Below are 18,377 nucleotides of genomic sequence, written 5' to 3'. Positions count from 1 at the left end.
TTCCCTGTGCATAACCTCTGACCTACTTTCTGTACGATCTGAATTTCTGTGCTTTGAATTTTGAACACTGAATTTGATGTTCCGAATTTTTTTTTTCTTCTTGAAAACTTGAAGTTGTATTTTTAAAAACGTAATATTTGAAGTCTTAGAAATAAGAACAAAAATCTGTTTGAAAATACATGTCTATTTGAAAATCTGCGATTTGAAAATTCAGTTGTTAAATTTCAAATGTTCAATATTCAAGTTGAAAAAAATCGAATTCAGAACTATGTTAAATACCATATAATATTCAGTTTTGTTAAATGACACTTGTCAAAATTTAAATTTGTACAATTCAAATTCAAAAAGTGTTGTCATAATATGAGCTCCATACAATTCTGACTTTGTAACTCATAATTGCGACTTTATTCTGACTTATAAAAAGGTTATTGTGACTTATCTTACAATTCTGACATTTTTCTCAGAATTGTGAGATGTAAACTCACAATTCTGAGAAAAAAAAGTCAGAATTGTGAGATAAGAAGTGCAAGACAAACTTGCAATTGCATTAAAAAAAAGTCAGAATTGTGAGATACAAAGTCGCAACTGCAAGAAATGTGACTTTATAACTCGCAGTTGTGCATTTATATTTCACAGTTTTGAGAAAAAAAAAGTCAGAATTGCAAGTTTATATGATGCAATTGCTAGAACATTTTTTATTCAGTGGCGAAAATGGGCTTCCATCATTTTCTGATTGGCTGCTACATTATAAAAAAAAGAGAAAACTTAGAAATGTAACGTTTTTTTTTTTTTTTTTTTTTTTTTTTTTTTTTTTTTTTACAATGCAGGTTTTCTCAACTACTACAAAATAAAGACATAGCACCATTTACAAGCCAAAACAGCTTTAAACAAATATGTGGCTGGATTTTGATGTGAGAGACCACAGGAGATAGACTTTCTCATTGGACGAAGTGTTATTATGGATTATGGACTTGTATATTAGTTAAAAATGTATTGATGGATTTGTTTCTTTTGTTATCTCAAGATGTTAACTGATGGACTGGAGTGGTGTGAATCAATTGTGGATTATTGTGATGTGTTTATCAGCTGTTTGGACTCTCATTCTGACGGCACCCATTCACTGCAGAGGATCCATTGGTAAGCAAGTGATGGAATGCTACTTTTCTCCAAATCTGATGAACAAACAAACTACGTCTACATCTAACTCTACAAATAAATCTACATCTTGGATGACCTGAGGGTGAGTAAACCGTCAGCAAGTTTTCATTTTTTGGTGAACTAATTTTATACGTAACTTTTGTTTCATGCTTCAGCTTACATCTTTTTTGGTTAATGTATAATTATTATGAAACTGAGGGTCGAAAGTCTTGGTGGCGATGATGATGTGTGAAGTGAACTATGCTCTCTTTATTTCTAAAGGCACAATTAGTTTACAAAACAAAGATATCTGGGATAAAGTCTTAGTTTTAAAAGGTTAAGATGAGCTTTTAACACAATTAAAGGGATAGTTCACCCAAAAATGATGCTTGAACGTTGCAGTCTGTCAGTCATATAATGGCAGTCAATGGTTACCAAACATACACACAAAAACATACACAGACACAACCAAATTAAACCCTGCAGCTCGTGACCGATTGTTTTGTGTCTTAACACCTTAATGTATCGTCACAAGTCACAGGGGTTAATTTGGTTTTGTCTGTGTATGTTTTTTTTACTCTCAAATATTTGGTAACCATTGACTGTCATTATATGACTGACAGACTGCAACAGTTTGAGTTAAAAATCTTTGTTTGTGTTCTACTGAAGAAACAAAGTCATTTACATCTTGGATGCCCAAGTCAGCAAACAGTGACAATAATTCAATAACAGTAACTGCATATTTTTTTTTTTCATGCTGCAGATTTACAGATAATGTACTCATCCCATGCCATCCAAGATGTTCATGTCTGTCTTCAGTCGTAAACAAATTATGTTTTTTGAGGAAAATATTTTAGGATTTCTCTCAATATAGTTGACTTCTATGGTGCTTGCACGTTTGAACTTCCAAAATGCATTTTCAATGCAGCTTTAAAGAGCTCTAAACAATCCCAGCCGAGGAAGAAGGGTCTTATCTAGTGAAACGATAGGTCATTTTCTAAAAAAAAAAAATTATATACTTTAACACCTTGAATGCTCGTCTTGTCTAAATCTTGCAAGCACATGCATACTCTCTCCTCCAACTTCAAAACTGCCCTAAATTGCTGTTTTACCTTCTTTGTAAAGGATGTTTGACCTTCTTTGCATGTTCACTTTGTAAACACTGGATCAGTAGGATCCAGGACAAGTTGCTTCACAATGCCATAGAAGAACATTTTAGTCTAAATGGTTCCATAAGGAACCTTTAACATCTGAAGAACCTTTCTGTTTCACAAAAGGTTCTTTGTGGTGAAAGAAGGTTCTTCAGATTATTAAAAGGTAAGAAAAAGATGGTTCTTTAAAGAACCTTTAACTGAATGGTTCTTTGTGGAACCAAAAATGGTTCTTCTATGGCATCGCTGTGAAGAACATTTTAAAGCACCTTTATTTTTCAGAGTGTTGGACGATTTTGAAGTAGAAGGAGAAAATGAGATGGTTTTTCGACATACTCTGTCTTGAACTGGAGTACACATAGTTCACACAGATCTAGAAAAGATGAGCGTTTGAGGTTAAAAAGTATAGAAATTGTAATGTGTGTTTGTTTGGTTTTTTTTTTAGAAAAAAACCCACAATAATTTCGTTAGATAAGACCCTTATTCCTCGGCCAGTGGCGGTTCTACACGGAGGCCAAGGGAGGCCCGTGCCCCTGTAGACATGTCCTTGGCCACCCCTGTGGCCCCCCCATACTGACCAAATAAAATAAAATAAATTAATTATGGTTTTACACACGAGCGCCAAAAGCGGAACTAATGCGACGCATCGTTCTACTTAAATGGGTAAATTAGAGCGGCGCACACAAACACTGCAGCAACAATTAGAACTACTCTCGGATAGAGGAGCTACGATTTATTTCTCCTGTTGCAAGAGTCGAAAGTAAGCAAAACAATTTCATTTCGTGAGTGACTTGATGTTCTTGCACATAACCGTGTTACTTTTGTTTTTCACACTGATAATTAAATCAAGTTTGTAAATGGCTTTGTAAAATCTTTGTTAACGTTAGTTAATAAAAATATACAGCTGTTCATTGTTCAGGGTGGCCGCGGATCCTTAAAAAGTCTTAAATTCCGTTGTCCTAAAATAAGGCCTTTAAATGTCTTAATTTGTCTTAAATCTAAATCCAAGGGTCTTAATTTTTTTACACTTTGAAAAGGAAAAGTTTATCGTTTTGAGGAGAATCTCCTGCGCAGGTTCTAAATCTGTTCTGTTGCTAGACACGCGCTTGCTTGACAACGCCTCAGTGTTGCCAGATTTAGCGGGTTTCCGCCCAACTACACGCATTTGAATCGCAGATTAGCTGTTAAATTTAACCATCATAGAGTTTATAATTAGCACATGTTTTCACGTTGTCGCACACAACTGGCGCGAGCACGCGCAGAGAGAGAGAGAGGAGAGAGAGGCGTGCGGCGCGATTCACACAGATTGATTCCTCTTTAACTGCTATTTGAACGGAAACGTACATATGTCTTGATACCCGTTTTGGTATTCTGTTTAACAGTCGTTTATGTCTTCAGTGAACCGAAACAGCTGAGAAAGAGATGCGTGCCAGTATTCGGTTTGGGCATTTGGCCTTAAAGAGACAGCGTCCTATAAATACCTGCAGTGAGAAACACTAGTTATTTTACAATTAATTATTAAATTTCCCCTCCTGAATACTAGTGTTATTGATTTTATTACTAACTTTATGTTGTATTCATTTACACTTGTCATTTGTGTAATTGTTCTTGTTTTGTTACTGAACTTTAGTTCAGATAGTAGTTTTTGCTGTGGATGAGAAGTAGCCTACCTAAAGTAAGCATTCAGTAATTAGGAAAAAACAAACTTTTTTTTTTTTTGCCGATCCATGACTCAAAATCCGTGTTTGTTACACTGTTACATTGGCTTCAAATTGTGTGAGAGCCTTGACTTTGTCATGGAATAGAAAATAATTTCTTCTTCTGGAATAGTGTTTTCTGTTGAATATTCCCAAGAATAATCAGTTAAATAAAATAATAATTTAAAATATCTTCATAGTTTTGTGCTAGACTTTTGCGGGACTTTCAATTTTGTCTTAAATTTTGTTTGAAAATGGTATTAAAAAGTCTTAAAATGTCTTAAATTTAACTTGGTCAAACCTGTAGACACCCTGTTGTTAGTTCATGATCAAGTGCCGGTTTAGTTCTGCTGAAACTCTACACCTCTGAGAACTCTCTCATTAAAACAAAGAAAGTGTAGACATGATGTAAATAAGAGATTAATTGTACTGTGTAAATGTGATTTCATTACCTTTTATTAACTTTGAGAGATTGCGATGAACAACAGTAATGTATGAGTGACAGCTTTCCAGTTATTGTAAGGGGAGCGCGCACTTTTAAGACTATAATTAATTCAGAATTTGAATTCATTTATTCATGGATTCACTCTCTGATAACGCAACATCGCCATTGCTATCGTGCAGCACATAGGCTACTACATCAGTTACACAAACTAAGAGAAGGCAAAGCAGGTGCTTACTCATCAAAATATGTCTAAACAGCCGCACTGCACGTGTCGACACGCGCCCGTGAGTAAACATTATTTTTTTCTTTCACCATGCAGCAAACGTAAAAAATAATTAAACCGTTTAACTTATAGTACTTCTTACTGTCGATTAACAGTGAACGGTCAATATGAGCATCCCTAAAATGTTTGTATGATTTTAAAGTAAAATAAAGTTTATAATCTTTAAATATCACTTGTTGTCATTTTTTAATGTGCCCCTCTGGTTAAACACTGGCCCCTCCTTGGCCCCCCTAGTCAAATTTGTCTAGAACCGCCACTGTCCTCGGCTGGGATCATTTAGAGTCCTTTGATGTTGCATTGCATTGAAACTGCATTTTGGAAGTTCAAACTTGGGGGCACCATAGAAGTCCACTATTTGGATATAATTCCTGAAATGTTTTCCTCAAAAAACATTATTTCTAATAGGACTGAAGAAAGAAAGACATGAACATCTTTAATGACAATGGAGTACATTATCTGTAAATTTTTGTTCTGGAAGTGAACTAATCCTTTCATCAGTATAGTTTGATTTAAATGTTTTTGTTCAGACAGCCGTGTTGGGACAACATTTGGGGGAATTCGATGGGTTTTTACACTCTTAAAAATAAAGGTGCTTCAAAAGGTTCACAGCAATGCCGTAGAAGAACCATTTTTTGGTTCTACAGAGAACCATTCAGTCAAGGGTTCTTTAAAGAACCATCTCTTTCTTACCTTAAAATCTGAAGAACGTTCTTCAGGTTCTTCAGATTTTAAAAGGTTCTTTATGGAACCATTTAGACAAAAAAGGTTCTTCTATGGCATTTGTGAGGCACCTTTATTTTCAAAAGTGAATGCATTTTCAAGTAACTCAGACTTCCTAGTACTTGTGACTCAAAAAGTCCCGTGTAGGTGGTCCACAGACTCAACTAGATATGACTTCCAATGCTAGTCTATGGGATTTTGTTTTAGCACAAACAGGCCAAAGTATAATATCTGAACTTAACAGCACAAAAAAATAAGGAACATAGCATTCAGTGGATTGACGTACAAAATCACAGAATGAACACTGGATATCCATGGCAGCATTGAGCTCATCAAAGCAAAGACAGCATGGCACTGTAAATATACATTATTAGGTGACATTTTGTCCAATGATGACTGGAAGACAAATCCAATTCATTGCTCCTCACATTTTCCAATCAGCCTTTGCCTTGAGGAAAGCCATCGGGCTCACGGACAAGAGAAGTGACGAGTTTTCTTCGGTGAGTGATTGGTGGTAACTGAGGCCAGGTTGAATGACGGGCTATTTCAAATTAAACATGAAGCTTCAGACACCACTGCATGAGAGTTATTTCACCACAGGCATGAGAGTCCATCGGTCCAGCCCAATATAAGTCCATCTTTATGGAGAGGTTTGCCTCAGGCGCTGATGTAATATGGTGAGAGGTGATTTAAAGTGGTTGACTGAATTTTGTGTTTATGACAATCTGGCACAGGTGCTGTTTATTTGTACCTTCGAGTTGCAAGGGCCTGCAATTAACAGTCATTTGAGAGAGGAAGAAAGCAAAAACGGGAATAATGAATCTAATAATGTTCCATTTGCGTGTGCAAATATTTATGCAGACCCATGTTTTTTGTTTCTTTTTATTCAGACTTTTTTTGTAAAACTGTTTACAGTATTTCTTTATTTTTCATTTGCCAAAATAAGCTTGTTTTGGGTCGGTACATTTTATTAGGAAAAGTCAAGCAATGCCCTGTGTAAGCAGTATTAGCCTTACATATAGAAGTATGATTCATATTTAATAGTGTGTTTTGGCAAGAGAAAATGTAAAAAAAAAAAAAAAAAAAAAAAAACTATATATATATATATATATAAATTATTATATATAAATTACACTGCCTCTCAAAAGTTTGGGATCAGTAAGACTTGTAATGTTTTTTAAAGAAGTCTCTTATGCTCATCAAGGCTGCACTTATTTGATCAAAAATACAGAAAAAAAAAGTAATATTGCAAAATGTTATTACAATATAAAATAATGTTTTTTTATTTTAATATACTTTAAAATAGAATTTATTCCTGTGATGCAAAGCTGAATTTTTATCAGCTGTTACTTCAGTCTTAAGTGTCTCATCCATCAGAAATCATTCTAATATGCTAATTTATAATCAAAATGATTAATGTTTGAAACAGTTGTGCTGACAAATATTTTTTGAAACCTGTGGTTCTTGTTGTCAGGATTCTTTCAAGTTAAAAAGAACGGCATTTATTCAAAATATAAATCTGCTATCTGCTATCACTTTGTATTAATTTAACACATCCTTGGTGAATAAAAACATTAATTTCTTTAAAAAAAAAAAAGAAAGTATAACAATTTACTGACCCCAAACTTTTGAACAGTAGTGTATATTGTTAGAAAATCTTTTTATTTTAAATAAATGCTGTTCTTTTTAACCTTTTATTGATCAAAGAATCCTGAAAAAAATATCACAGGTTCCAGGATCATGTGACACAGGAGACTGGAGTAATGCTGCTAAAAAATGTTGCTTTGTATCACAGAAATAAATTACATTTTACTATATATTCACCTAGAAACCAGTTATTTTAAATTGAAATAATATTTTACAATATTACAGTTTTTTCTGTATTTTTGATCAAATAAATGCAGCCTTGATGAGCATAAGAAACGTCTTTAAAAACCATAAAAAGTCTTACTGATCCCAAACTTTGTATATACGACTATATATGACAGCTTAAATTTAAATATATACTTTTTGATTTATTATTTATTAAGTCATACAGTATATCTGCTGCTTCTACAAACACATCTGTTCTCAATTCACAATGGAATTACATTAAAACACATCTTCAGCTTGGTAAAATTGTCCACACAGACCACATTTGAACATTTCCATGAGCAGGTGCATGCTTTCAGACAATACACAAACATTGTGTGGACAAATGCATTTGTATAATGTCATTAAAAAAAGGTGAACAATTCCAGAATCACGTTGAATCCGAGTCATCGCTCACAAACCGCAGAGCAGCTGACGCAGCAGGAAATCATGCCAGTTTCCCTTCAGCCCAGTAAGACAATATGTTAATTGCTTTGGGAGTCAGATGAAATCCCATTCAACAGGCCGTTTTAATCTTCAGGGAACGATTCCCTCTTCTGCTCGACGTGTCGTGTAACTCTTCCAAGGCTACGGGAGCAGATTGGATATGTCCAGCATTCCTGAGGATAATTATTAAATATCTCCAAATGTTTTGTGAGTGTCACTGATTGCGGCCAAAACGTGTTCTTTGGCACGCGGCCGCAGCTTAAAAATGCCTTTTTTTCTGAAACGCTACTTTTTCCGCTTTTTCTGCTGACCTATGAATAATGTGAAATGAATGTTGAGGGGATCGAAGAGCTGACCTGGCGTTTTTAAAACTCACGCTTAATGTGATACATCCCTGTCGAAATTTCATAACATGTTCCTCGTTCTGAAGGCTTAACTACTTGACTGGAAACATATGGGCGTTCTTTAATTCTGACATGAAGTCTTACAATTATGTAATGTCACTTTAATGAGACACTGACAATACAACGCAACAGCAACTGGACACTTTTTCAGCAACTTTGGTTCCAGAAGTAGTTGTTGTTTTTTTTCCTCCTTGTGGATTTCAAAAACTATGAGCCATGAAGCAACTATTCAGCTCTGGCGTAAATCACAACATAACAAAGTTTAACTTACATAAGCAAATAAACTAAATATGCTAAATAAATAAACAATTTGAAATGTAAAAAGATCTTGCTAATTAAAATTGTTTAAAAGTTCAAAAACCACAATGACGACGACAAAAAAAAAAAAAAAAAGGCAAACTAAGTTATACGTTATATATTATAATTTTATATCACAATTTTATTGTTTTTTTCTTTTATTTTATTTTTACATTATTTTATTTTATTCTCTAGGCCTAATGCATAATTCACTGAATTCTGGAACTCTTTTATATTTATATATATATATATTTTTTTTTTTTTTTTTTTTTTTTTTTGTGTGTGTGTGAAATTGTAATAGATTATCCAAACCACCTGCACACAAAAACACCTTGGTTCAGGCTAAATTACATATTTTGGCTTAATCACAACATAACAAAGTTTACCTTACATAAGCAAATAAACTAACTATGCAAAATAAACAAAACAATTTTAAATGTAAAAAGATCTTGCCAATTAAAATTGTTTAAAAGTTCAAACCACAATGACGACAAAAAGAAAAAAAAGGAAAAAGCTATATATTATAAAAGCTTATATATTATAATTTTATATCAGAATTTATATATATATATATATATATATATAGAGAGAGAGAGAGAGAGAGAGAGAGAGAGAGAGAGAGAGAGAGATTATACAGCACTTTGGGTTCAACTTCAACTTGTTTTAAAATGTCCTTTATAACTAATAAACATTAGAATGCACTAAATGTATTTATTTATTTTTTTTATACTGTAGGCCTAATACATAATTCACGATTTAAACCTCCCACAAATAAAAAAAAAAAAATATTTTAAATGTAAAAAGATCTTGCCAATTAAAATTGTTTAAAAGTTCAAACCATAATGACGACAAAAAAAGAAAAAAGCAATTTAAGATATATATATATATACATTTATAAATAAACTAAATTAAACTAATAATATATGCTGTCATAAAAACAGAAATAATTTTTTACATGTTTTTAATACATATTAAGGACTGTCACAGAGTGTTGTAAATTAAAAAATAAACATTACAATGCACTGTATTTTATTTTATTTTTACTTTATTTGATTTGATTTTATTTTTACTTTATTTGATTTTATTTTAACTTTATTTGATTTTATTCTGTACGCCTAATATGTAATTTATTGAAGTCTAAAACTCTTTGTTTTTGATATTTTGTAAAATTTTAATAGATTATCCAAACCACCCACATACAAAAACACCTTAGTTCAGGCTTAATTACATATTTTGGCTTAATCACAACATAAAGTTCAACAAAGTTTTCCTTACATAAGCAATTAAACTAAATAAATAAACTATTTTAAATGTAAAAAGATCTAGGCAATTAAAATTGTTTAAAAGTTCAAACCACAATGACGACAAAAAAAAAAAAAAGAAAAAAAAAAGAAAAAAAGCTAGCTAATTAAGTTATACATGTTATATTAGTATTAGTTATATTACTAATTTTATATCAGAATGTGTGTGTGTATATATATATAAAAAAAGTTGAAACCAAAGTGCTGTATATATATATATATATATATACAGCACTTTGGTTTCAACTTTTTTTAAAATGTCCTTTATAACTAAACTAAACTGATAATATATGCTGTCAACCATAGTATAAATTAAGAAATAAACATTAGAATGCACTAAATTATTTTTCAATTTTCAATTTATATATATATTTTTTTTTCTGAAGGCCTAATACATAATTCACTGAATTCTGAAACTCTTTGTTTTTTGATATTTTTTAAGTTTTATGGATGATTTAAACCACCCGCACACAAAAACACCTTGGTTCAGGTTAAATTACATATTTTGGCTTACAAATTATTAAATTCACCAAAAGGCGACAGCTTTGGGCCAACATTTACAAAATATCTTTATGGACCAAGATCTTTACTTAATGATCATTTTGACCCATACAATGTATTTTTTTTTTTTGGCTATTGCTATAAATATATACCCAAGCTACTTAAGACTGGTTTTGTGGTCCAGGGTCACATATAAAAATGTTTTGTCTTTCAGAAACTGTATTCAGAATCCATTTCTGTATGTCTGAATATATATCTAAACAATGATTTTGCTTTTCACTCATCATGCATCTCAAAGCAGCATAATTCTTCTTCAACAACAATAAAAGAAAAACATTCTGAAAGCAGTAACAGATCACATTTGAAATAAGAAGCGATGCTATTTGGAACAGTGGACTTAAAGTCAAGTGCTCTCAAAAGTACAGCAAACAGACATAAATCTAGTACAGCTGCGGCAGCTCAACTGTGCTGTTCTGCAGTTAGTCGACGCCTGCATATGGCTGGCCTCCGTCTTTAGAGGGGGTAAACCTGACAAACCACATTTAAGAAGTTGTGATTTTTACATTGTCCCTACCGCAAAACAGCACACATTCACAAAAACCTCGCGCTCCTTGATTTCAATATTGGCGGCAAAGCCAGACGGAGTTTGATTAAACGGTCCCGCTTGGCCTGCAATTTACGGTGAGGGATTGGGTTTCGCCTAAAATTAGCCATCACTCTTAATTTATTACCTCTATCGAGAACCGAGAGAGATTCCTGTTACGGCCTCCAAACGAACAGGGTCGAACGATATAATGTTGCGTTTTAATTCGTTGTGAGGCCAGCCCATTATAACTTACACCTCCTCCTACTTCCCTCCTCTTTTTCATGAAGCGAGGGAGAGTGTTAAACGTGTGCAAGAGTGCTAGAAAAACACTAAAATCCAAAATAATTTTACGAGGCTAGGAAAACAGTTTCTCCCTGTCGGGTAGTTGACATTTTAAACTTATTTGTGGTTCCCGGTTTCGAGACTCAGAAGAGGCGAGCTGGCACAGACGCCATCCCGAGCGTTGTCTGGATCGGGCAAAATCCCTCTGGACTCGCTCAAACCCTGTCAAGGGGAAATGAAAGTCAGGGAGAATTTACACCTGACTTTATGGGCGCAGGTAAATTGTGCGATTGCGTCTGGCTCGGGTGGATTTTGACGCAAATCAGGCTAAAGCTCATTACTGAGACGCTACGTCTTTTTCCCAGACTTCTCATATCAGGGTGTGGAGGGTGATTGGATCTTCTGGGTAAATAACACTCAATGGCTCCAGTGAGCTGCCCTGCTGTGTGCGGCCTATAAGTGACTGGGGTGGGGAAGCACTGGGAAATATAAATAAATAACTGTGGCTCAGAATGATGTTGACTGCTTGAAATATATCAATGTGAAAATAATGCTTCTGTTGACTAGAAGTACTCTCATTAGATTGTTAGTAGACTGTTAGATTAGGGTTAGTAGAATCTGACTTTTTACAAATCAAAATTCTGAGTTTACATCTTGCAACTCTGACCTTTTCTCAGAATTCTGGGGTTATATCCTGCAATTCCAACTTTTTCTCAGAATTCTGGCTTTTTTCCCTCCGAATTCTGAGGTTATACAGTATCTTGCAATTCAGTCATTTTTCCTCAGAATCCTAAGCGTATACTGTATCTTGCAATTCAACTATTTTCTCAGAATTCTAAGGCTATAATTCTGAGTTCATATCTCGCAGTTCCAACTTCCCCAGATTCTAAGTGTAATTTCAACTTTTTTCCTTGGAATTCTGAGTTCATATCCTGCAATTCTGACTTTTTCTCAGAATTCTGGGTTATTATTCTGGGTTAATATCTTGCAGTTCCAACTTCCCCGGATTCTAAGTTTAAGTCCTGCAATTCCAATTTTTTCCCTCGGAGGTCTGACTTCATATCCTGCGATTCCAACTTTTTACACTAGTTGCCTCTTGCAATTTCTACGTTTTGCTCAGAATTCTGAGTTTTTATCTTGCAGTTCTCACAATTGCGACTCTTTTCTCAGAATTCTGAGGTTACATCTCGCAATTCTGTCTTTTTCCTCAGAATTCTGGGTTAATATCTTGCAGTTCCAACTTCCCCGGATTCTAAGTTTAAGTCCTGCAATTCCAATTTTTTCCCTCGGAGGTCTGACTTCATATCCTGCGATTCCAACTTTTTACTCTAGTTGCCTCTTGCAATTTCTACGTTTTGCTCAGAATTCTGAGTTTATATCTTGCAGTTCTCACAATTGCGACTCTTTTCTCAGAATTCTGAGGTTACATCTCGCAATTCTGTCTTTTTCCTCAGAATTCTGAGTTCATATCTTGCAATTCCAACTTCCCCTAATTCTAAGTTCAAGTCCTGCAATTCCAGCTTTTTCCTCTGAATTCTGAGTTTATTTCTCGCAATTCAGACTTTTTCCCTCCACATTTTGACTTCCTATCCTGCAATTCCATTTTTTTCCCTCATAATTCTGAAGTTGCATTTTGCAAGTTTACATCTTGCAATTCTCACAGTTGTGACTCTTTTCTCAGAATTCTGAGGCCATATCTTGCAATTCCATCTTTTTTTCCTCAGAATACTGAGTTCATATCTTGCAATTCCAACTTCCCCGGATTCTAAGTTTACGTCCTGCAATTCCAACTTTTTCCCTTGGAATTCTGAGTTCATATCCTGCAATTCCATATATTGTCTCAGAATTCTGAGGCTATAATTCTAAATTCATATCTCGCAGTTCCAACTTCCCTGAATTCTAAGTTCAAGTCCTGCAATTCCAACTTTTTTCCTTTGAGTTTTGAGTTAATATCTTACAATTCCAACTTTATCCCTCCAAATTCTGACTACAGCAATTCCAATTTTTTTTCCTCAGAATTCTGAGTCTATATCTTGCAATTCCAACTTTTGTACTCAGAATTTTGAGTTAATATCTTGCAATTCCAACGTTTTCCTTAGAATTCGGAGTTCCTAATCTGAAATTCCGAATTTATATCTCGCATTTTCGACTTTTTTTCCTCAGAATTCTGAAATTATATCTCGTAGTTCCGTCTTGTTTATATCTTGCATTTGCAACAATTTTCATCGGAATTCTGAGACTATATGACGGAATTCTGAGGTTTTATCTTGCAGTTCTGTCTTTTTTCCTCAGAATTCTGAGTTCATATCTCGCAATTCCAACTTCCCCGGAATTCTAAATTGAAGTCCTGCAATTCAAACTTTTTCCTTGGGGTTTTAAATTAATATCTCACAATTCCATATTTTTCCTCTGAATTCTGACTTTTTCCCTCCAAATTCTGACTTTCTATCCTGCAATTCCAATTTTTTTCCCCTCAAAATCCTGGGTTCCTATTCTGCAATTCAGATTTTTTTTTCTTAAAATTCTGAAGTTGTATCTCACAGTTCTGTCTTTTTTCTCAGAATTCTGAGTTTATATCTTGCAATTCCAGCAACTGCATCTCTTTTCTCAGAATCCTGAGAAAATATCTCTCAATTTCCGACTTTTTTCCTCAGAATTCTGAAGTTTTATCTTGTAGTTCTGTCTTCTTTTCTTGGAATTCTGCGTTTGTATCTCACAATTCCAACTTCCCCGGAATTCTAAGTTCAAATCCTATAATTTCCACTTTTTTGTTTGAGTTCTTATCCTGCAATTTCGACTTTTTATGAGTTTACTGTATGTCTCCCAATTCAGACTTTTTTTTTTTTTTTTTTTTTAATTCATTCAAGTTTATATCTTACTTTTTTTTATTCCTACTTCTTTCAAGTGTCATAATTCATGTTTCGGTTATTACACAGTCGACCATTATGATCCATACCTAGTTGCAGTCTAGGAATACCAACATTCTATATTATGCTACAGACAGATACTTTAACCATCAAAAACATCTTCAGCTGTGGTTAAATATAAATGTTCCTGTCCTGGAGTGGAGGTGTTGATTTTACTGAACCCACCACATTTGTTATTTATTGTGAGTCCAAATCTGCCCAGTGGTCTTACCTTTACACTCTCTCAGTCTCTCTCTCTCTCTGTGGCCTATTCTTAGCAAGTGCTGTGGCCACTCTTGTAATATTTTTAAAGATTATTACAGTATTCAGTAACCCCTTTCCCCTCCGGCAGTTGGCCAGGGGCTTCGCTCTTTTTTTCCTGCCCTTCTCTCTTTTCTCTCCCTCTCCTTCTCCTCTACCTTTCTCTCGACAACGATCTCTGGTTGTAAAATAACAGACCGTCGGCCAGCAATAATTTGCCAGCCAAACAGTGCCGACACTCCTTGACGTGTACTGAAACCTCATCCCGCACTCGCTCGTTTCGGTTCCACCCTCTCCGACGCTGCGTGTTTGTGCAGACAGAAACTCACTGGAGCCTCCCTTGTGAAAAAGAAATGCACTTAACTGTATTGAATGTGCACTTGTAGTGTAATAGTGTACATATATATGACAGTAGCCACTGACTTCCATAGTATGAAAAAAATGACATAATTTGCAATATTGGGTAAACGATCCATTTAAGTATACTTAGAGTACCCATTTATGACACTTTTAAATGTGCATTTTGTAATAATTTCAAATTATTCAAGTTTTTGTGTTACACATAATTATTTATGAAAAATAAGTAAACATTAACTCTTTCCAGTTTTAATTAATTCTATAAAAATGGTGATTATGATTAAAGTAGTCTAGGTGTAAACCTAATTTGTATGTATTTAATATATACTATACTATTTAATTTTGTATAATTAAAATAGGTAGAAGCAACAATTTTGTTGCTTTTAAGTATGTTTATTTTTTACAATGTACTTAAGTTTTACATAAGGCGAGACACTGCAGGTGAATAGGGTAAAACAAATAATTAATAGGTATCACCTTAATCACCCAGATGATTGATTACAATGATGATTGCAAACATTTTTTGTATTACAAGTTTTCTAAAATGTTAGGTTTAAATATGCAAATGATGCATTATTATTTAATGAAATATGCACTAATTTGCATACATTTCTAGTACAAAAGTCTAAACACTAGATCAAGTCAGTTTTGAAATTCTTGTTTAATTTTTTTTTGACTTTTTTTTTTTTTACCATTTTTTGGGGAGTAAAATGATCATGCTAATTGTATATGAACAAATCCCTCTGTACAAACCTTCAAGATATAGGCAGGAATAAAAATTTAAAGATTTATGGCTCAGTGTAGGAGAAAAAATCATTTTGAGAAAACAGCCTTTAAAAACATGTATTGCAATTGAAATCTATTGACACAAATACATAGTGATATAAAAAAAAAGTGTCTTTTGTTTTTTTCCCCCCACTATTCTGAAAAAAAAAAAAAAAACACTTTATGAAAAAGTAAAAAGCCCAAAATCTCAAACTTGACAGGTGCATGAAAAAACAGTGTTTTTGCCTGCAGTGTCTCCCCTTAAGTGGGTCAAAAAATGTTCAGTAACACTATTTAATCTTAATTTAAATGAAAATCTTTTAAATAAATAATTGTATTTGAAAATGCATAATAATGTTTGAAGGTTTGCTTGTCATGTGTTTTAATGCATTTTACTTTCTGAAGGTGTTACAATGATAATGCATTACAACCGTGGTTACAATTATTCATGATATCATACAGTGCATTATAAGGTGCATTACAAGACATAAGCAATGCATTAACACTAATTTTATAGTGCATTGCATATAAAAGCTTTGAATAAAGTGTTCCACATTTAATTAGCAAATAACATGCAATTAAGTGCCTAAAAAACATTACGTTCAGTTCACACTTAGATGTGCTGTTTTATTCACGTAATAAGTGCTCTTTTAAAAAGTATGTTAAAGTGTTCTTTCTCAGAATTGTTTTTAATAATGAGGAGGTGGTGGCTAGCCTTGCTCTGGCCTCGTCTGCTTGTGTTGGCCCGGAGCGGATGGGCATTGCCAGCCTAACACGCTGAGGAGACGCTTCCCTTGCTGGCCTCAGATCAGCTGCAGATGTGAAGCGTTTTATAGAGTGTGGAACATATAGAAGGGTACTAATGCTAGATGAGTTTATCCTTGTATGTTTGCTATATAATCAGCCGTTTAAGAAACAGTAGTGTTTTGTGGTTTTGAGATCAGAATCTTGTTTTTATGGTTGCCATAGTTCAAACAACCATGCGCTGTTTGCTTCTTACCAAGCACAGCAAATGACAAGCCCGTGTACGAGAAGCAATTATATCCACTTGCACGTTCGAAATAGATTAATTACGACAGATTTGGCTAAAATACCGCATGCACTGAATAGTAAATGGACGCCGGTCCGCTACATGGAAGAAAAATCTGTACATTTCAGTGGATGCGTTATAAACGTGGGCTTGTGTTTCCTAAAACAGGACTTTACTGGCCAAAAACAATCTTAAGGGGAGCAGTCTCAGTGTTTTCATTGTTTTTCTTCAGCTGAGTTGAGGTGAGCGGTGTTTTGCTTTCTGGCCAACACCCGGCGTTCCTGAGGTTGGTTCGGTGCGCTGATCCTGTGGCACATGCGTTTGCGCACACAGTCTGGACCCGCAGACTGCTGACTGGACCTGACCAAACGCTTCGCTGCAGCAGGGCACTGGACACGAAACCTCAGGGATACAGGCAAACTAAGTGATAATACGCTCTCCAGTTATTATTAGCGCTGTTTTGAGTTGTCAAGCCTTCCTGGCTCCTCCCATATAGGTAATAGAAGGAAATTGCGCAGGACACTTCTCTATAGGGAGGAGATTCGGCTCAAGGTGAATACACTGTCTGTGCGATTACAAACCTTCGTCAAAACATCATTTAGGGGCTTTTTTAGGCATAACGCGTTTATATGAGCTCGCCACACAGCAAGTGCATGTGCCTTGTGTCATTTCAGAAATGCATTGTAATTCATTACTTCAGGATCAAGAAAAATAAAATGCATCATGGATTTCATGAAGCAGCTCAATTGGTTTCAACACTGATAATAATCAGAAATGTTTTTTAGCAGCAAATCAGCATATTAGAATGATTTTCTGATTTCTGAAATCACACAAGGCACATGCACTTGCTGTGTGGCGAGCTCATATAAACTTCTTGCCTAAAAAAGCCCCTAAATGATGTTTTTACAAAGGTTTGTAATCGCACGACAGATCCCAAAATATTTTGACTTACTTCCCAAAATATTTCGACTTACTTCCCAAAATATTTCGACTTACTTCCTAAAATATCTTGACTTACTTCCCAAAATATTTCGACTTACTTCCTAAAATATTTCGATTTACTTCCCAAAATATTTCGACTTACTTCCCAAAATATTTCGACTTACTTCCCAAAATATTTCGACTTACTTCCCAAAATATTTAAACTTCCTAAAATATCTCAACTTACTTCGCAAAATATGTCGACTTACTTCCCAGAATATCTCGACTTTATTTTAGATTAATATTTCGGAATTAAGTTGAAATATTTTGAGAATTAAGTTGAAATATTTTGGGAATTAAGTCAATATTTTGGGAATTAAGTTGAAATATTTTGGGAATTAAGTCAAAATATTTTGAAAATAAAGTCGAAATATTTTGGGAATTAAGTCAATATTTTGGGAATTAAGTTGAAATATTTTGGGAAGTCTAAATATTTTGAAAATTAAGTTGAAATATTTTGGGAATTAAGTCAAGATATTTTGGGAAAATAAGTTGAAGTATTTTGGGAATTAAGTCCAAATATTTGTAAAATTAAGTTGAAATATTTTGGGAATGAAGTCAAAGTATTTTGAGAATTAAGTCAAAATATTTTGGCAATTAAGTCGAAATATTTTGAGAATTAAGTCAAAATATTTTGAGAATTAAGTCAAAATATTTTGAGAATTAAGTCGAAATATTTTGAGAATTAAGTCAAAATGTTTTGGGAAGTAAGTCAAAATGTTTTGGGAAGTAAGTTGAAATGTTTTGAGAATTAAGTTGAAATATTTTGGGAATTAAGTCAAAATGTTTTGGGAAGTAAGTCAAAATGTTTTGGGAAGTAAGTTGAAATGTTTTGAGAATTAAGTTGAAATATTTTGGGAAGTACGTCGAAATATTTTGGGAATTAAGTCAAAATATTTTGGCAATTAAGTCGAAATATTTTGAGAATTAAGTCAAAATATTTTGAGAATTAAGTCAAAATGTTTTGGGAAGTAA

Source organism: Garra rufa, chromosome 22 (assembly GCF_049309525.1).
Source record: "Garra rufa chromosome 22, GarRuf1.0, whole genome shotgun sequence".
In the NCBI taxonomy this organism is placed as follows: Eukaryota; Metazoa; Chordata; class Actinopteri; order Cypriniformes; family Cyprinidae; genus Garra; species Garra rufa.
This window is presented reverse-complemented; position numbering follows the sequence as displayed.